The sequence below is a fragment of the Otolemur garnettii genome, unplaced genomic scaffold (genome assembly GCF_000181295.1).
Source record: "Otolemur garnettii isolate 467f Iridium unplaced genomic scaffold, OtoGar3 scaffold00017, whole genome shotgun sequence".
Lineage (NCBI taxonomy): Eukaryota > Metazoa > Chordata > Mammalia > Primates > Galagidae > Otolemur > Otolemur garnettii.
The window spans coordinates 17,550,227-17,565,557 of NW_003852412.1; the positions used below are offsets into that span (position 1 = coordinate 17,550,227).

General features: G+C 40.3%; 1 protein-coding gene across 1 annotated transcript in view; it reads right to left on the bottom strand.

Annotated features, from left to right (window-relative positions):
* The window catches only part of HAPLN1 (hyaluronan and proteoglycan link protein 1), a 79,642-nt gene extending 67,211 nt beyond the window's left edge, over positions 1-12,431 (bottom strand). The window contains exon 1 of the mRNA XM_003785961.2: positions 12,155-12,431. The gene's annotated coding sequence lies outside the window, so the exon portion shown is untranslated. The remainder of the gene's footprint in view (positions 1-12,154) is intronic.
* Between the last annotated feature and the right edge of the window lie 2,900 nt (positions 12,432-15,331).

Below are 15,331 nucleotides of genomic sequence, written 5' to 3' on the forward strand. Positions count from 1 at the left end.
CCTTTATATTCTCTCTTTGTTTTCATCTCGTCTTCTGAGATGCCAAATCTACTTTTAAAAAATATATATTTATTTTTTATTGTTGGGGATTCATTGAGGGTATAAGAAACCAGGTTACACTGATTGCATTTGTTAGGTGAAGTCCCTCTTATAATTATGTCTTGCCCCCCAAAGTTATGTCACACACTGAGACCCTGCCCCCTCCCTCCTTCCCTCTCTCGGCTCTGCCTTTCCCCCACACCCTCCCTCTTTCTCTCTCTCTCTGCTCTCCCTTCCCCCACCCCCCACCATGTACTAGGTCATTAATTGTCTGTCCTCTTATCAAAATTGAGTACATAGGGTTCATGCTTCTCCATTCTTGTGATGCTTTACTAAGAATAGTGTGTTTCACTTCCATACAGGTTAATACAAAGGCTGTAACGTCTCCATCTTTTTAATGGCTGAATAGTATTCCATGGTATACATATACCACAGCTTGTTAATCCATTCCTAGGTTGGTGGGCATTTTGGCTTTTTCCACATTTTGGTGATTGCAAATTGAGCTGCGATAAAGCGTCTAGTCCAAGTGTCCTTGTGGTAAAAGGATTTTTTTCCTTCTGGGTAGATGCCCAGTAATGGGATTGCAGGATCAAATGGGAGTTCTAGCTTGAGTTCTTTGAGGGTTCTCCAAACTTCCTTCCAAAAAGGTTGTATTAGTTTGCAGTCCCACCAGCAATGTAAAAGTGTTCCTTTCTCTCCACCTCCACGCCAGCATCTGCAGTTCTGAGACTTTGTGATGTGGGCCATTCTCTCTGGGGTTAGATGGTACGAGATGCCAGGGGGTCTTTTCCCCCTTCCTCTCCAGGAACTTTGATTATCTCTCAGATTTAGGTCCACATATTTTTAAAGACCTATTAAACCATTTACTAATCATTTCCTCAATGTATCTAAACTTTTCTAACTCATCTATTGAGATTTTAATGTTAGTTATTACATTTTTTTCAGTTTTAGAATTTCCATTTGAATCATTGTTTTGCAGTTTCCACTTGTTTGGTAAAGCTCTCTCAATATCTAATTTCTTAAACATATTAATCATGTAAGGTCTATGTCTGATAACTAATATTTAGATCTCCTACTGATCTATTTCTATTTTCTGTTTTATTAACTTTACTTTTTGATCATTAAATCTTGTCAGCTGGGTGACTTTAGATGAGGCTAGAAAGGTAAGCTACAGCCTGGTCTCTGAGAACCTTGCATATCATACTAAATAATTTGAACCTGATTTTTACAGCAGTGGGACAACATTGGAGAGTTTTAAGCAGGGGAAATTTTTTTGTATTTTTGCAGTAGAAAGATCACTCTAGCTTCTGTGTGAGGGAACATTAGGAAGGAATCAGAATGAAGACAAGAGCCCAATAGGTAAAGTTTATAGGAATTCACACAAGAAGGATGATGACAAGTAGGATTTATGCTAATAGAATGGGGAAAGGTATATATAGTCAAGAGAAATCTATGGGGCAGAATCCCCAGGATGAATCCTATGTTTCTGTTTTGGGACTGGGAAGAGGAGAGAAAATGGTGTCATTTACTAAACTAGATAAAACTAGGGGAGATTCAACATCAGGACAAAGAAAAAAATTCACAATGGACTTGTGGAATTTGAGATGTTTGCTATACCTACTCATGGAGGGGTTTAGATAGTTAGGAGAAGATCAGGGAGCCATGAGGACATGGTGGGGAGCAGTGTGAGGCACTGGAGGGGCTGGAATAGCAGAGGGGAGACAATCACAATGAGGGCTGCGTCTTGGGCAGAAGCTATTGGAAGATAAGAAGGCCAAGGGGCAGGTGAGATTCTCCTAAGAAGCCTGAAGTGTAGCCTGAGATGGAGTGAGCACAGAAGTCTGGAAATGTAATAAAGCAGGTGTCACAAAGCCAAGGCTAGGCCCGGGTGTGGTGACTCACGCCTATAATCCTACCACTCTGGGAGACTGAGGTGAGTGTATCATTTGAGATCATGAGTTTGAGACTAGCCTGAGCAAGAGTGAGACCCTCTCTACAAAAAATAGAAAAATTATCCAGGCCTGGTGGTATGCACCTGTAGTCCCAGCTACTAAACAAGCTGAAGCAGGAAAATCACTTGAGCCTGGGAGTCTGAGGTTGCAGGGAGCTATGATGATGCCACTGCACCCCAGCCTCAGCAACAGGGCAAGACTTTGTTGCCAAGACAAAGCAAAAAGAAGACGAAAGCAAAGCCAAGGCTAGAGATTGTTGTGTAGGGAATATGGCCACCTATAGTAAATGGCACTAAAAAAACCCCACTGAAAATGAGTCATTGGTGACCCTGTTGAGAAGCATTTCAAGGGAGAGAAAACACATTATGATGAGTGGAGGCATGGATGGGGGTGATGGGGCAGAGGGTGAACACAGAGAGTTCATGAACTATGGCCCTAATGGGAAGGAGAAAGAGTGACAGAATGTACCTGAGATCAGGGAAAGTTTGTATTTTTAAGACAAAAAAGATCTGACCATGAATAAATGCCAATAGGAAGAAATAACCAGAGTGGGGACGGTTGAAGCTACAGGAGATAAGACCTACTAAGTGGAGAATTCTCCATGAAGACAGGAGAAAATGGGATTCAGTGCTCAGGTGGCAATGTCTGCCTTAGTGGCTTAAAGATAAAAGAGACTTTAAAAAAAAATTATTGTTCCAACAGAAAGGAAAAAAGAGAGGCTATGTGGGGGTACAGTCCAGTGGCTAGTTTCAGGGGCAAGATGGTGAGAGGGATTCTTACAGGTAAGTTCTATTTTGTGAATTAGGGAGGCATGGACCTCAGATGGACTTCTAAGAATTATGGAACTGCCACATAGCATGAAAGATTTAGCTGACATCAAATACCACAAAGTTATATACTTGTCCCATTCTTCAGCGTGACATGAAATTTTCCTAGCAGCTCCCAGAAGATTAGAGCCAGTGGGGAGGAAGCAGGCAGTTAGATTCATCACGAAAAAGGATATTGTCTGGTGGATCCTTTTCGGACAACAGGACAAAGACAATGTGGGCGACCAAGATGGACGCCAAAGGAGGAAGTGGAGATGAAAGGGAATGAACAGGTAGAAGGAATGTGGGAAATCCGAGATGGACATTCAGGTCCGTTCCCTGAATCTGAGAACTCCAAACATTCTAGTTTGGGTTATCAGGATTATGATGATTTTTAACTTATACACGAGTGATTAATTTACTCGGGACCTTTTTTGTGTATATGTTTTTGGCTATCATAACTGATAAGGCACCATCCTTCACTCTCAAAGGTGTCCAGGTTTGGCTGATCAATTTTATGGTCTTTATATAGATACGGTGTATCCATAAAGTTCCTGTGCAACTTACATTAGTTTACTATTTTCTATTTAAATACTATTTTGGAATTTCACAAAGAAATCTTTGTTTGGTCTATTGTAATGTATAACAAACCATATAAAATAGTAAATTATTTTAAATCACACACGAAATTCATGGATACCCTACATAGAGAGAGAAAGATGACGTGAACCAGGCTTGGTTGAAGGATGAAAATGATTTCAATTTTGGAAATGTTAAGTTCACTAAGTTTATGGGAAATTCAGGTTGAAAAATTAAGTAAACTGAACACACACATGCGTATACAACCAAATTTAGCCATAAAACATAAATTCATACAGTTCTGAATGATATAATTTAGTGATCATCTCAAGAATTACACAATTTGAAGAGAAAACCAGAATTTATATGAATTATATATTTTAAAGGACCATCTTGATATTTAAGTATATGGCATTTGGGGGGAAATGAAAAATGTTAATATTTGAAGAATAATTTTAACATTGGCCAAATGGTCAATTTGAACACATTAACGGATTCAGTTATGTTGGGTAATATCACAAAGTGTCACAAGGTGGCAGCACAACTACAACCTATAATAACATAATTAACAAAGGAAAAAATCCCTTCTGGATATCTTACAGGTACAATTTGCACCTGTTGTATGTTACATAATTTTTCTGAAGTATGGTCCTCTATTAAAAATAATTATTTTTCTTTTATCATTGCTATTGACTTGAAAATGAAAAATTTTAAAAGTTTATTGTCTAATATGAACATAATTTTAAAATATTTTAGATAAAAAGATCCCTAATATACATTTATGACATTCTTAAAATAGTTTTTAATATATAAAGTATATAACATCATAGTTATAAATGCTATATAAGTTTGCATCTTGATTTGTAGATAGACAATTGTATGTATGTATGTATGTATGTATGTATTCATACAGAGTCTCACCCTGCTACCCAGGCTAGAGTGCCATCCTCTCAGTCTAGGTTACAGCAACCTCAGACTCGTGGGTTCAAGTGATCCTCCTGCCTCAGTCTCCAAGTAACTAACTGGGATTACACATGTCCTCCACAATACCCAGCTAGTTTTTTCTATTTTGGGAAGGGACAAGGTCTCAGTCTTGCTCAGGCTTGGTCCTGAGCTCAATCAATCCTCCCTCCTCAGCCTCCCAGAGTGCTAAGATAACAGGCATGAGCTTCTGTACCCAGCGAGACAATTTTATTTAGGTTATCATTTTACCATATTTATTTCACTAGTGAAGATAAAATCTGTAACTTAATTCATTGACCTTTTGAAGTACAGTGTTCTGAAATTCCACAAAAGAATCTTTGTTTGCTATATTATAGCTATATTAACGTCACCTTTGGTGTAGTGTTGCCATATTTAGCCAATAAAAAATACAGAATATCTGGATTTAAAGTTTAAATAAACAAGAATAATTGTATATGTATGCCCCATGCATTCTTGGGACAAAATATATTAAAAGTTATTTATTATTTATTGTATTTTATCTAGCATACTAAAATACTAAGACAGTATTTTATCTTATTGGGGTGTGGTGGGGGAAATACCCCCCATTGGAAAAAAAAATTAAGTTGCTGAGAAAACTAGAGAAATCCAGGATTATGGACTCCAAACCTGACCTAAGATTTAGAAGTCTTCAGAATCATGAAACTAGGAAAAGAATTATAAATGGACTTTAATTAGTCTGCATTCTGTGGCGAACTCATTTATATGTTAAGCTAAACAACATGGGCTATGGTTAATCAAGTACTCTGGTGAATTACCATCTACAGCTATACCACACATTGATTACTGATTTGTAAACAACAAAATGCAACAACATATATTTAGAGTCAGCTTAGTATTCAACAAAATTGAATAAACAACTACAATTCAGACATTTGGGGGTCTTACTCAGGGTTGTCATTATGAAAATGTGTCTTTTTGAGTATCAAGGCTCGGAAATACCATTTTAATTTCATTTAATTCAGCAAACCCATCTGGCACTTTCTATAGGCAAAGGAACAACTACTGGGATGAGATATAAGGGTGAATAAACCATTGCTATTACACAACTCAGTGGCCATCTATAGTTGACAAATCAAAGGTCAAAGTTACATCAATAATGGAAAACCTCATTCTTACCCATTTTTCCCTGGGTTTCAGTTCTTGGTCAACTGTTTTGCCCTTTCTTTTCCCCTGAGATGATCTCTTCCTCACTTCTGGATTTGCAACTATTATATAAATGCCAGAGACTTCAAAATCTCTACTTTCAGCCCTGAGTTCTCCCTTCCTTATGCTTAAGGTAACATACATTAACCTTCTACGGGTTCTCATTTGCCCCCGAGCACTTCTTAAATTATCTCCTCATTTTCTCCCAGAAACTTTTATTCTTCCTATATTCCCAATCTTAGTCAACTGGTATCCTCTTCCTGTAATCACCCACCCTGGAAATACCTGCATTATCCTAGACTTTTATTCTACATCCAGTCAATGCACCAGCACTATTTCAATGGCCTCTAACTTGGCTTCTTGCCTCTACTATTGGCTTTTTTTAAATTTAGAGATTTTTTAAATTTATCAAATTTAATAATTAACTTTAGTTACATTATTAATTTTTATACTCTAACGTTTATCATTTAAATATGGCAGGAGTTTGTAAATATAACAACGCAGATAGATAGGCAGAAGACTGGTAAGGAAACAAGACCCGGCCAGGAGGTGGCCTGGGGTTGTAAGGTGTTCAGTCACCTGAAATCCAGGCTCTTGGGACAGAAGGCCTGGAGACTCCTGAAGTCCCATGTTCAGCCCTGCGCTGAGCACTGACAGCAACAAGTTGTAAGCATTTATAGAGCACCTACTGAATGTCAGGCAGTCACATCCCCCACCAGGTGAGTAATGTCCACTAATGATCCCTCTGCTCTAGGATGCAGAAAAGGAAAGGAACTCTCCACATCAGGGTCATCGGTCCTGGAAGTGTAATGAGTGGCGAGCACATCTTTACGTTCTGAGACCATGACAGTATCTTACAAAAGCACTGAACTAGTAGTGGCACAACCCAATGAAGTGTAATTTTTTCCTAACTGTATACATTAATTGAAACACTGAATAAAATATGACTGTCATTGTGCTGTATGCTCATTAAACATAAAGAAGGAATTTAAACAAATATCTCTGACTAATGTGACTTTTATAAAGCCAAAGCTCTATTTTATTTTTTTGGATTCAGTTTTCCAAAATCTACAATGATTTCATCAATGATGAAAATTCTCTGAAACAAACTGTACTGCACTGAAGTACTGAGCACACACACGTTTAAAGCTCACTAGCTTTTCCTCCATGTCCAACATGATGGCTTGTTCTGGGGCTCCCTTGGGCATGTCCTTGTGTTCTTTCAGCTGCATGACTTGGAGGGGTTCTCAGATCAAATAGGCGGATTCTCTCTGCTCCCACTCACTCTATCGGATATGTGAGTGACATAAGAAGTTGGGTATGCACTATCTGTCCAGGCTCCACAACTGAAACAGTGTAATAATGGGCAGGGAGGATGTAGGGTCACCAAAGTGAGCAGGAATGTTCCAATAAGATGGGCTTCAGATGTCCCGGGGGCAAGGGGAGGGGAGATCTTCTGGCTCAAGCACTGGGGAGGTGGAAGGACAGGTTGATCAGGTTTAGCTAAAAGCAATCAGTAGTTAACAATACCCATGGACCTTCACAGTTCTGAAAACAGGCCTTGAGGGAAATCCCTCGGTGCTCACAAGTGCAGTGGGGGTAACTGAGAAATTGAAGCCTTGGAGCATCTAATCAGGCTTAATTATACCCTTTGGTGGAAGGATGGGAAGCCCCCTAGACGTTTTAAATTCTTTTTACAAAAAATAAGTTACTTTAAAGAGATAAAAGGATTGGAATATAGATGCATGAGTGAAACTCATTCACACCTAAGTGTAACACATCAGTGAACCTCTTTCCAATTAAGTGTAGTCAAGACATCAATAAACCAGAGAAGGATCAGATCTTCTGGGCGGAGAGCAGGAGTCACTGTTTATGAGCTAGAGAAGCTGGAAAGTTTAGATTACTGCAAAGGAAGGAGACCAGGAGGTTAGGAAGACAAATTCTACCTCCATGGCAAATTTTGCTAGTGATTCATGATGTGTGTCCATCTGTCTCCTCCACTAGCTTGTGAACTCCTTGAGCCAATTACTATGCAGCACCTAGCATGGGGCCTGGCGGGTGCAAATGGTAAGCACTAAATCATTCTTCCTCAATTAGAATTTTAGTTGCAAGCTGGTGGACAACTGTGTGCAAATGCATTTTCGCTTTTCTTGTCCATCCAAGCAGATGTACTAATGGAACCCTCCCTCTCCTGGGGCTCTGGAGTGTCAGAGTCTCCTTGTCAGGCTGAGCAAAATACAAAGCTCCTGTCTACTCAGTCAGGTGATGGCAAACAAGAAAAAAATTTTTTTAAATTTCGTGCTCAAAATTCTTATAATTTAAACTGTGAGGCCAGAATTTTTTGCTTATTTCTATTACTCAAAGTATACCTCGGGATGTCCACAGTGGAAAGTGTCTAGTACACACTGCCTGGCAAATAGTGATCAATACATTTTTTTCAAATGAACAAAGAAACAGTCAAATAAGGTGACCCCTCCAAATTCAAAATAACAGAGTACAACCAAAAAAATTTAGAGTATAGATGAAGACTACACTATAATATTATTCTTAAAACTTTGCCAAAAGTTTAGAAAAAAACAGATCTATTATAAAAAATAATTTGAATATAATTTAACATAACTGGATCTGACAGCAATTGGAGTTTAAAAACCAATCAAGAATCATTGTATTCTCTTTGGCGTATTAGGTTGGACAGAAGGGGAAATTGCTGTTGTCTTGACCAGACTGAGAACTGGCCCTTGACCTTTAAATTATTTTCACTCTGGATTTTTGTTTTGTTTTGTTTATAGCCCGCTGGCCTTCTAGCAATACCCTCATCTCAGGTGTTACTCCTGGTAACTACAAAACAATGAATAGAGTCTCGAAATAGTCCAGCAACATTTGATGTTTAAAACAAACTCTGGAAAGGAATAACAAAAAAATTAAACAAACTCTGCCTTTTTCTGAAAAAGATAGCTAAGAGTGCCTAATACCTAATGCCAATAAGCCTCCTCCTGGCCTCCATCGGTGAGAAAAGCCAGGGTGTGGGGCTACAACAACATAAGCAAGACCCTAGCAGCATCAGACCGTTTCAGAGAGCCAGGCTGGTTCTCTCCTGTGGAGTTTGCTCTTCTCTGCTGTCAGTACGTCATCTGAAATCAGTAAAGCTTCCTGTAACACAGTTTTCCAGTTCAAGATCAAGCTTCTACTTTAGGGCGCTTTGATTTTAGGTAGTTTCTAACTAGGGCTCTCACTAAAATGAGTTTGTGATTTAGTCTAAACCACAAGAAGGATCAGATGAAATTATCAACAGAATGTGTCCCCACCTCGCCCCGTAGATAATGATCTATTGGAAATAAGGATTAAGATAATCAGCTCTGTTTTGCATGATTGATGGTGTTGATTCCAGCCATCTCCTCTGATCAATACAGGCTATAATTTTGTGGCATTAATGAGAAAGGACTGAATAAGCAGCTCCCCTTTCACTGGGCAGGTTTGTTGCCGTACAAAAGACCAAAGTCTTCTGAACAGCAAACTCCCGTCCCATGATGGTAGATTGAACTCGATTTCTCGAATCCATCTCTAGATTTCAGCAAGTAACAGATTCATCAATTTTTTTTATTCTGAGGCATTTCACTTTCCTCTCTGAATTTCACAATTTGTCTTGATTAATGCTGATGTCCTGAACATGGTTGCCATGAAGTCATATACCCTGCAAAGAGCCAATTGGAGCAATAATTCATGTATCTCCTAGAGAAAAGTTTTTTAAAACTCTCAGTGCAATACTGAGTGGGCTAATCTTCTGTGATAGCCTGATGCTTCTTTCAGAGGGTCGTTTTCCATGCATTTGCTCTTGTGTAGGAGTTTTTCCTATTATGTCATTTAAAAGAAGCAACGTTCTTGCCTCAAAACTCCATACAGACAAAGGCTATAGCTATAGATGAAGTAGTTTTACAAGCTAATTATTAGCATTTGAAAGCAATATCTTATAAAGTTTACCTCACTATCCCACAGCAATTTTTATAACTACCTTTCTCCATTTAATAAAATTTAAATATGAATATGTAATAAAATGTGCTAGTATCTGTGCGCTAACCTTTTAAGCTGTTATTTACTCAACTAAACTCAGTAACAATAATCTTCATTTTCTATTCTGAGCACCTAAACCAATGTTTGGCTTGTAGTGTTTTTAAAAATGTCATCCAAATGAGTCTCAGAATGTCTGGCGAGAAGGCCTTCTCTGACTGCTCCACTAGGTGGCACCCAGGGACCGCGCTTTACACATTTAGCCGCCACAGACCCTCCCATTCATGGTGTTATAATAAAGAGATGCATTATTAATTTATACCATCTCGTCCTCTCTACACCTCATAATTGTTTAACCAGCTGTTTCCTCTAATCCTCCTTAAACACTGTTGATTAAATTCTAAGTATATTCAGGTCTCCACCCCTCCCTACTTCCCCCAACAGCATTTTGTTACCTTTACATGACAGGCAATGTACATTTAAATGACATAGACTAAGTACTAAGGTTACTAATAATGGCTACAGGATGTCAGATAATTAATTTTAGCAATAGGAGACTATTATATAAAAGTTATTTTCAAATTTGCCTTGCATTTTGCTGGAATTTTAATTGGCCGAATGTTATTATCTTTAAAATGAAATCTGGAAAATAAAATATGCATGAGGGCCAAAAGAAAAAAAAAGAAAGTGATTTTATGAATATAACTTTTGTTCATCTTTACAACGATGAAGTGCAGTGCTACCTTAAGATTTGAAAGAATTCTTTAACTGCTCAGAAAACACCAACATTCCACACCCGAGATGCTAAAAGGCAGGATTGTTTGGTAGACGGTCTCCTCATAAAGTATCTCTCTGCGTCCTCAAATGTACAGTATTTATCCTGGATGCATTACTTGTTCCCAAAGGGAGAAAAAGGAAGTTAAACCACTGGGGACATAATGAATTGATTCTTCTCTGTGAAAAGTCTCTTCAGTACTTCTAAATTACAGTGTCACTCATTCCTCCGAGAGACAGGCCCTTGCTGAAAAATAAATGGCTCACTTTATAAGAACACCGTGTTTCCTCCTTCCTTATTTCCCACAGAAATTCCAGGCCCACCAGGACACGCCTGTTTGGAATACTGGCCTCTGGGTACATTCCTCCTTAGGACCAGTGGTCTATTGAGATTGTTGGTTTCTCTCACTCATTTAATTAGCTTTAAGCAAAGTTCCTTCTTATCTATTCCTCCTATTTTCAAGCTGTTTCCAATTAAGTGAAGAGGTCACACACACAAAAAGTATATACATATATAAACTCATTCTCTTAGCTGAAACAATTAAAATTTTAAGGTCAGGTTGTATAAAAGTGACTACAGATTAAAGCCTAAATGCCCAATTGTTCTCTGGCATACATTTTATGTCAAAGGAAGGAAAAATTTCTTACATTTGTATAAATAAACGGAATCAGAGTCAAGAACTGTTGTAAGAATTGAGGCATGTTAAAAGTTCCAAAGAGAACTAATATGATATATTTTGGGTAGAACAATATTCCCACTTTATGATGGCATTAAAATATTGAAGTCACTGAAATGTGTATGAAATTACTGCAAGTTTAGGACACTGAAATAATCAAATAGAAATGGTTACCAGAAATTACATTTGTAATGAATAAATATGACATTCAGTTAGAAATCAATTCACAGGCTTCATTTCTTAAGAACCGTTAGCTTCCAAGAAGCCGGCCAGAATGTTTGATTTTATGACATCACACTGGAACACGCACAGGAACACTTTCCACCGTCCAACTGCCCAAATGTCCTGACCACTGTGTGTATTTTTCCAGTGATAAATGAAAATAAAACAACTTATTTTCAAATTAATAAACCATCTTATTTCAAACACAACAGTCATATTCAATGGAAGAAAACTACTTCATCTAAGCTCCAGAGTTCAGGTTTGCTTATGGTGGTAAACAGTCTCAACCTATGAATAATTCCTTTAAGTAACTTTTAAAAGTAATCGAAGCTGTGGCTTTGCATTTTTTCAGTGCATTAAAATTATTGGTCAACATCACTTTATATATGAAATGCATCATAATTCCACAATCTAAATTTCATAATTACCTATACAAGCCTGGACCAAAAATGGTAATATTTCAAAGATTATTGATCTAACAGGTATTCCCTATGACTTAAGTAATTTTCTTTTCCCCATAAACCTGCATATCGACTAAGACAAAACTCATAAATCAGGATGGTCACACCCATTCCTCAGCTCTTCCTTCAGCTTATAGGATCCTTTTATCATCTCAGGTACCATAAAAATGCTTGTTGAAATACAGATGGAAAAGTCACCACTTGGAAACCATGAACCTACCAGATTTTGCATTAGCAAAAGTCAGGATACTGTAGGTAATTCTTTCCCCAGTTCTAGACTGAGTCTGTTTACTGCAACACAGTATTTTATCTCACGATATGGGCCTTTTAAAAACGTTGAGGCGTCATGTTAAATTCAAATGAAACTAACAAAAAAATAAAAAAGAAGAAGAAGAGTTGTTGAATGAATACAGGCATCACACAGGTCCGTGAGAAATCTTAAAGGCACCAGGTATGGCCGAAAGAGGGGGGAAAAATTCTCGAAGTTTTACCTTGTCCTGAAATCCAAAAGTTCAGATGCTTTCAAGTCCTGCTGAAGTTGGAAGCTGGAGATCAAGTGAAGCTATGGCAGTTTCTCCTCACCTTAAGTTTGTCTCTGGGCAGTGTGTGCGTGTGTGTGTGTGTGTGTGTGTGTGTGGAGAGAATGTCTCTCTGTGGCGCTGGATGGCAGAGGTCCTGATCCTGGGAAGGAGGCACTTTCTCACCAAGAGCAGAAGCAAAGCAGAGCGTCACCAGGAAAGTTCTCCTCCCAGATCCCTAATTACAGCCAACGTGCACTTCATGCAAACTTCAGGGAGGGCGGGAAGGGCAGGTCCGTGCCCAGACCTTGTAAAACAGCAGCCTTGGAGATGACTTTCCCCTCTGCTCCGATCCCGAGTGTCCCGCTCTGGGGTTCAGGAAAACCGGCCGCTACCAGCCCCCACCTCCCGCACCCTCAGCACCCTGGGTCTGCCAGAGGGGCCGGAGGAAGGGGTCTGTAGACTGATCACAGGCCAGTTGTTAAGAGGCCGACTCCCCAGGACAGCCCATTTACGCCTGGTTTTGTAGCCTGGGCTTAAAAGGCAAAGCCACGGGTCGGAGAAGTTCTCCCTTTCCCGCCTTCTCCTCCCCAGAGTAGACCCGGGATACCAGATAGACAATTATAACAGCACAGCGAGCTTCCCCAACCGGCGGGGTCTTTCCACCACCACCACCCCCAAAACGTATTTTCTTGTTTAGGGGAGTCGGGACAGGTACTGGGTTTAATCTGCGTTAACAAACAACTGCTATTGTCTCTCTGGATGACAGAGCTCAAAGAACCTGGATTTATTTATAGAATGAGGAATGCGAGGGGGAGACGGGCTGGGTGGGGTTGGGTCATGGATCCAGACCCAGAATTAGAACCAGATGGGCACAGGGCGCGCGGGCCCGTGCTCCCCCCACCCCGCACACACAGGGCCCTAAAATAACCACGGGGGAAGATGCTGGGACACGCGGGAAAACGCCTTCGGAACAAATAGACGTTTATTTATAACTCCGGGAAGAGTATATAGGTCCATTGATTCCCGCCTTGAGTAACCAAGGGTTTTGGAGAGGAAATGGCTTCATATTTCAATAACAGAGCCACCTTTGATGGAGCCTAGGAAGAGGGAAAAAAGAAACACACCGCAGGAAGCAAACGGCTGTGGGAGCAGCCGGGAGGAGGGAGCGGAGCTGGCCCGGGGACTGAGGACAAGCAAACAAGCCCGAGGCCCCCGGCCAGGAGGCGGCGAGACCCAGGAGGCCAGCCCGCAAGGCGCAGGGCGCGGGGGGCGTCCGGGGATCCCCGCCGCGCCGCACCGGGACGCGCAGGGGCTGCGGGCGCCTCGGGACTGTCGCCGCCGCTGACGCCGGGCTAGAGGGGCAGGGGCGACACGAGGGGGTGCAGGTGGGACGGACTGGCGAGCAGAGAGCTGGGGAGGCGCGGGTGGGCAGGGGCACTGGAGGGTCGCGACGCGCACCGAGTGGCGCGGTGGCTGCGAGCGGCGCTATTGTCTCAGACATAAAGCCCAAGCCTCAGTGACTGCCTCCTCCTGGCCTCCGCCGGGGAAGGTGGTGGGTGGGGGCGCCTCTTCCCGCCCGTCTGGCGCATTCCGCGATCTCCCTCCGGGCTCGCCGTTGTCGTTAGGTCTTTGGAAAATGGACACGTGCTTCTTTTATTCCAAAGACAACCCCAGACAGACCCTCACTAGACGGAGATAATTGTACTCGAAATGAAATAATGAAGGCTGAATCCTTCAACATGCAGCTCAACACCTTTTCTGGAATTCCGAAACTGGGCAAGGCGTCTCTTTTCATATTTCCCCGTCTCTGCCCCCGCGGACCGGGCCATTCTATGGCGTTAATTTAGCGGCTATTGAGATGGCTGTAATGTAGGCCTCTACATTTACTGCCAATAAAAACAAGATGCAGCTCTGCCTTTCAACTGCGAAGGGAGTTTTTATGCTGTTTCTTGTAAACGTTCAGGGTGGTGTGTATTTAAAAGAACATAAAGGAATTAGAGAAACAAATACACAATTTTTATATCAAAGCGCCATAAAGGTGGCGAGGCTGGTGGTGCGTGGCTGTAAAATCATGCACCGACAGTTTCAGTATTGAACTTGTTCCCTCAGCTTAAAAACCTCTTTTTCAGTGGTCGCCTGGGAAGTAAATGAGTTCCTTATTTTTGTCCTCTGGTCTATATACTAGTTCAGCAGAGGCATTAAGAGAATGTAATGTTTTCGCATCAGAAATTGTTTACAACACAAGACAACCTGTTTTGCAACTTTGTTACATCAAGGTAAACTACACTAGAATTTTGTTCCATTTCAGTAGTAACCCCATCCCCTGGAACTTACTTTCAGAAATCATACCAGCTACTTACCTCTGCCACTCCTGGCAAGAGTCCTCCCATCACTCCTGCTCCCCACCATTTCCCCCCCTCCCCAGTTGAGGTACCTAGTCTTTGTTAAAAGATCCCCAGTCTTTAATTACAAGTGTTTAACCTGTCAGTGGTGTGTGTTTTAAGTTTTATTCAGGTTTAATTTAATTGACATTGTATACATTTCCATTCATGTGGAGGTTCATATGGTTTGCTAATTATTTATAATTCACATTGGAATTAGCATTAAGAGTCTTTAAAAAGATTTTCATGTTTAATTAATTAATGTTCAGCTAAATAGTGCTTTATAGAGGTATACATTACTTTGGTTAGCCATTATAATTTTTCATCAGGGCAGAAGCATTCAAAGAAGCCATGGTGAAAAATACAAATTTATTTTCATGACTTTAAATATGTTACAAAGGTGTATATTGTAAAAAGAAATTAAGAGATCCAAATGCCTTTTCAACGAAAAGCATGCCAAGAAAGTATACTATATTTGAAGATTCCCTCTATTTATTACCATTAGTAATTCATGTGGAAACTCTTATTTTTCATTGCATATTGAAATTTGTTTTTTGTGTGCGGGGGTGGGTGGGTGGTGGCATGCTTATTTAAAATTTGAAGATGGCAGGGAGGCCAGCTTTTTAAAGTTCCAGTAAAAATAAAATATTTGCTTCCTTATTAACTTTTCAAATGATTTATGTCTAGAAGAGTAGACACAAATTTAGATCTAATGGTTGTACACACACACACATAAGTACATTTTGGAAAGGTATGAGTTGGTGCC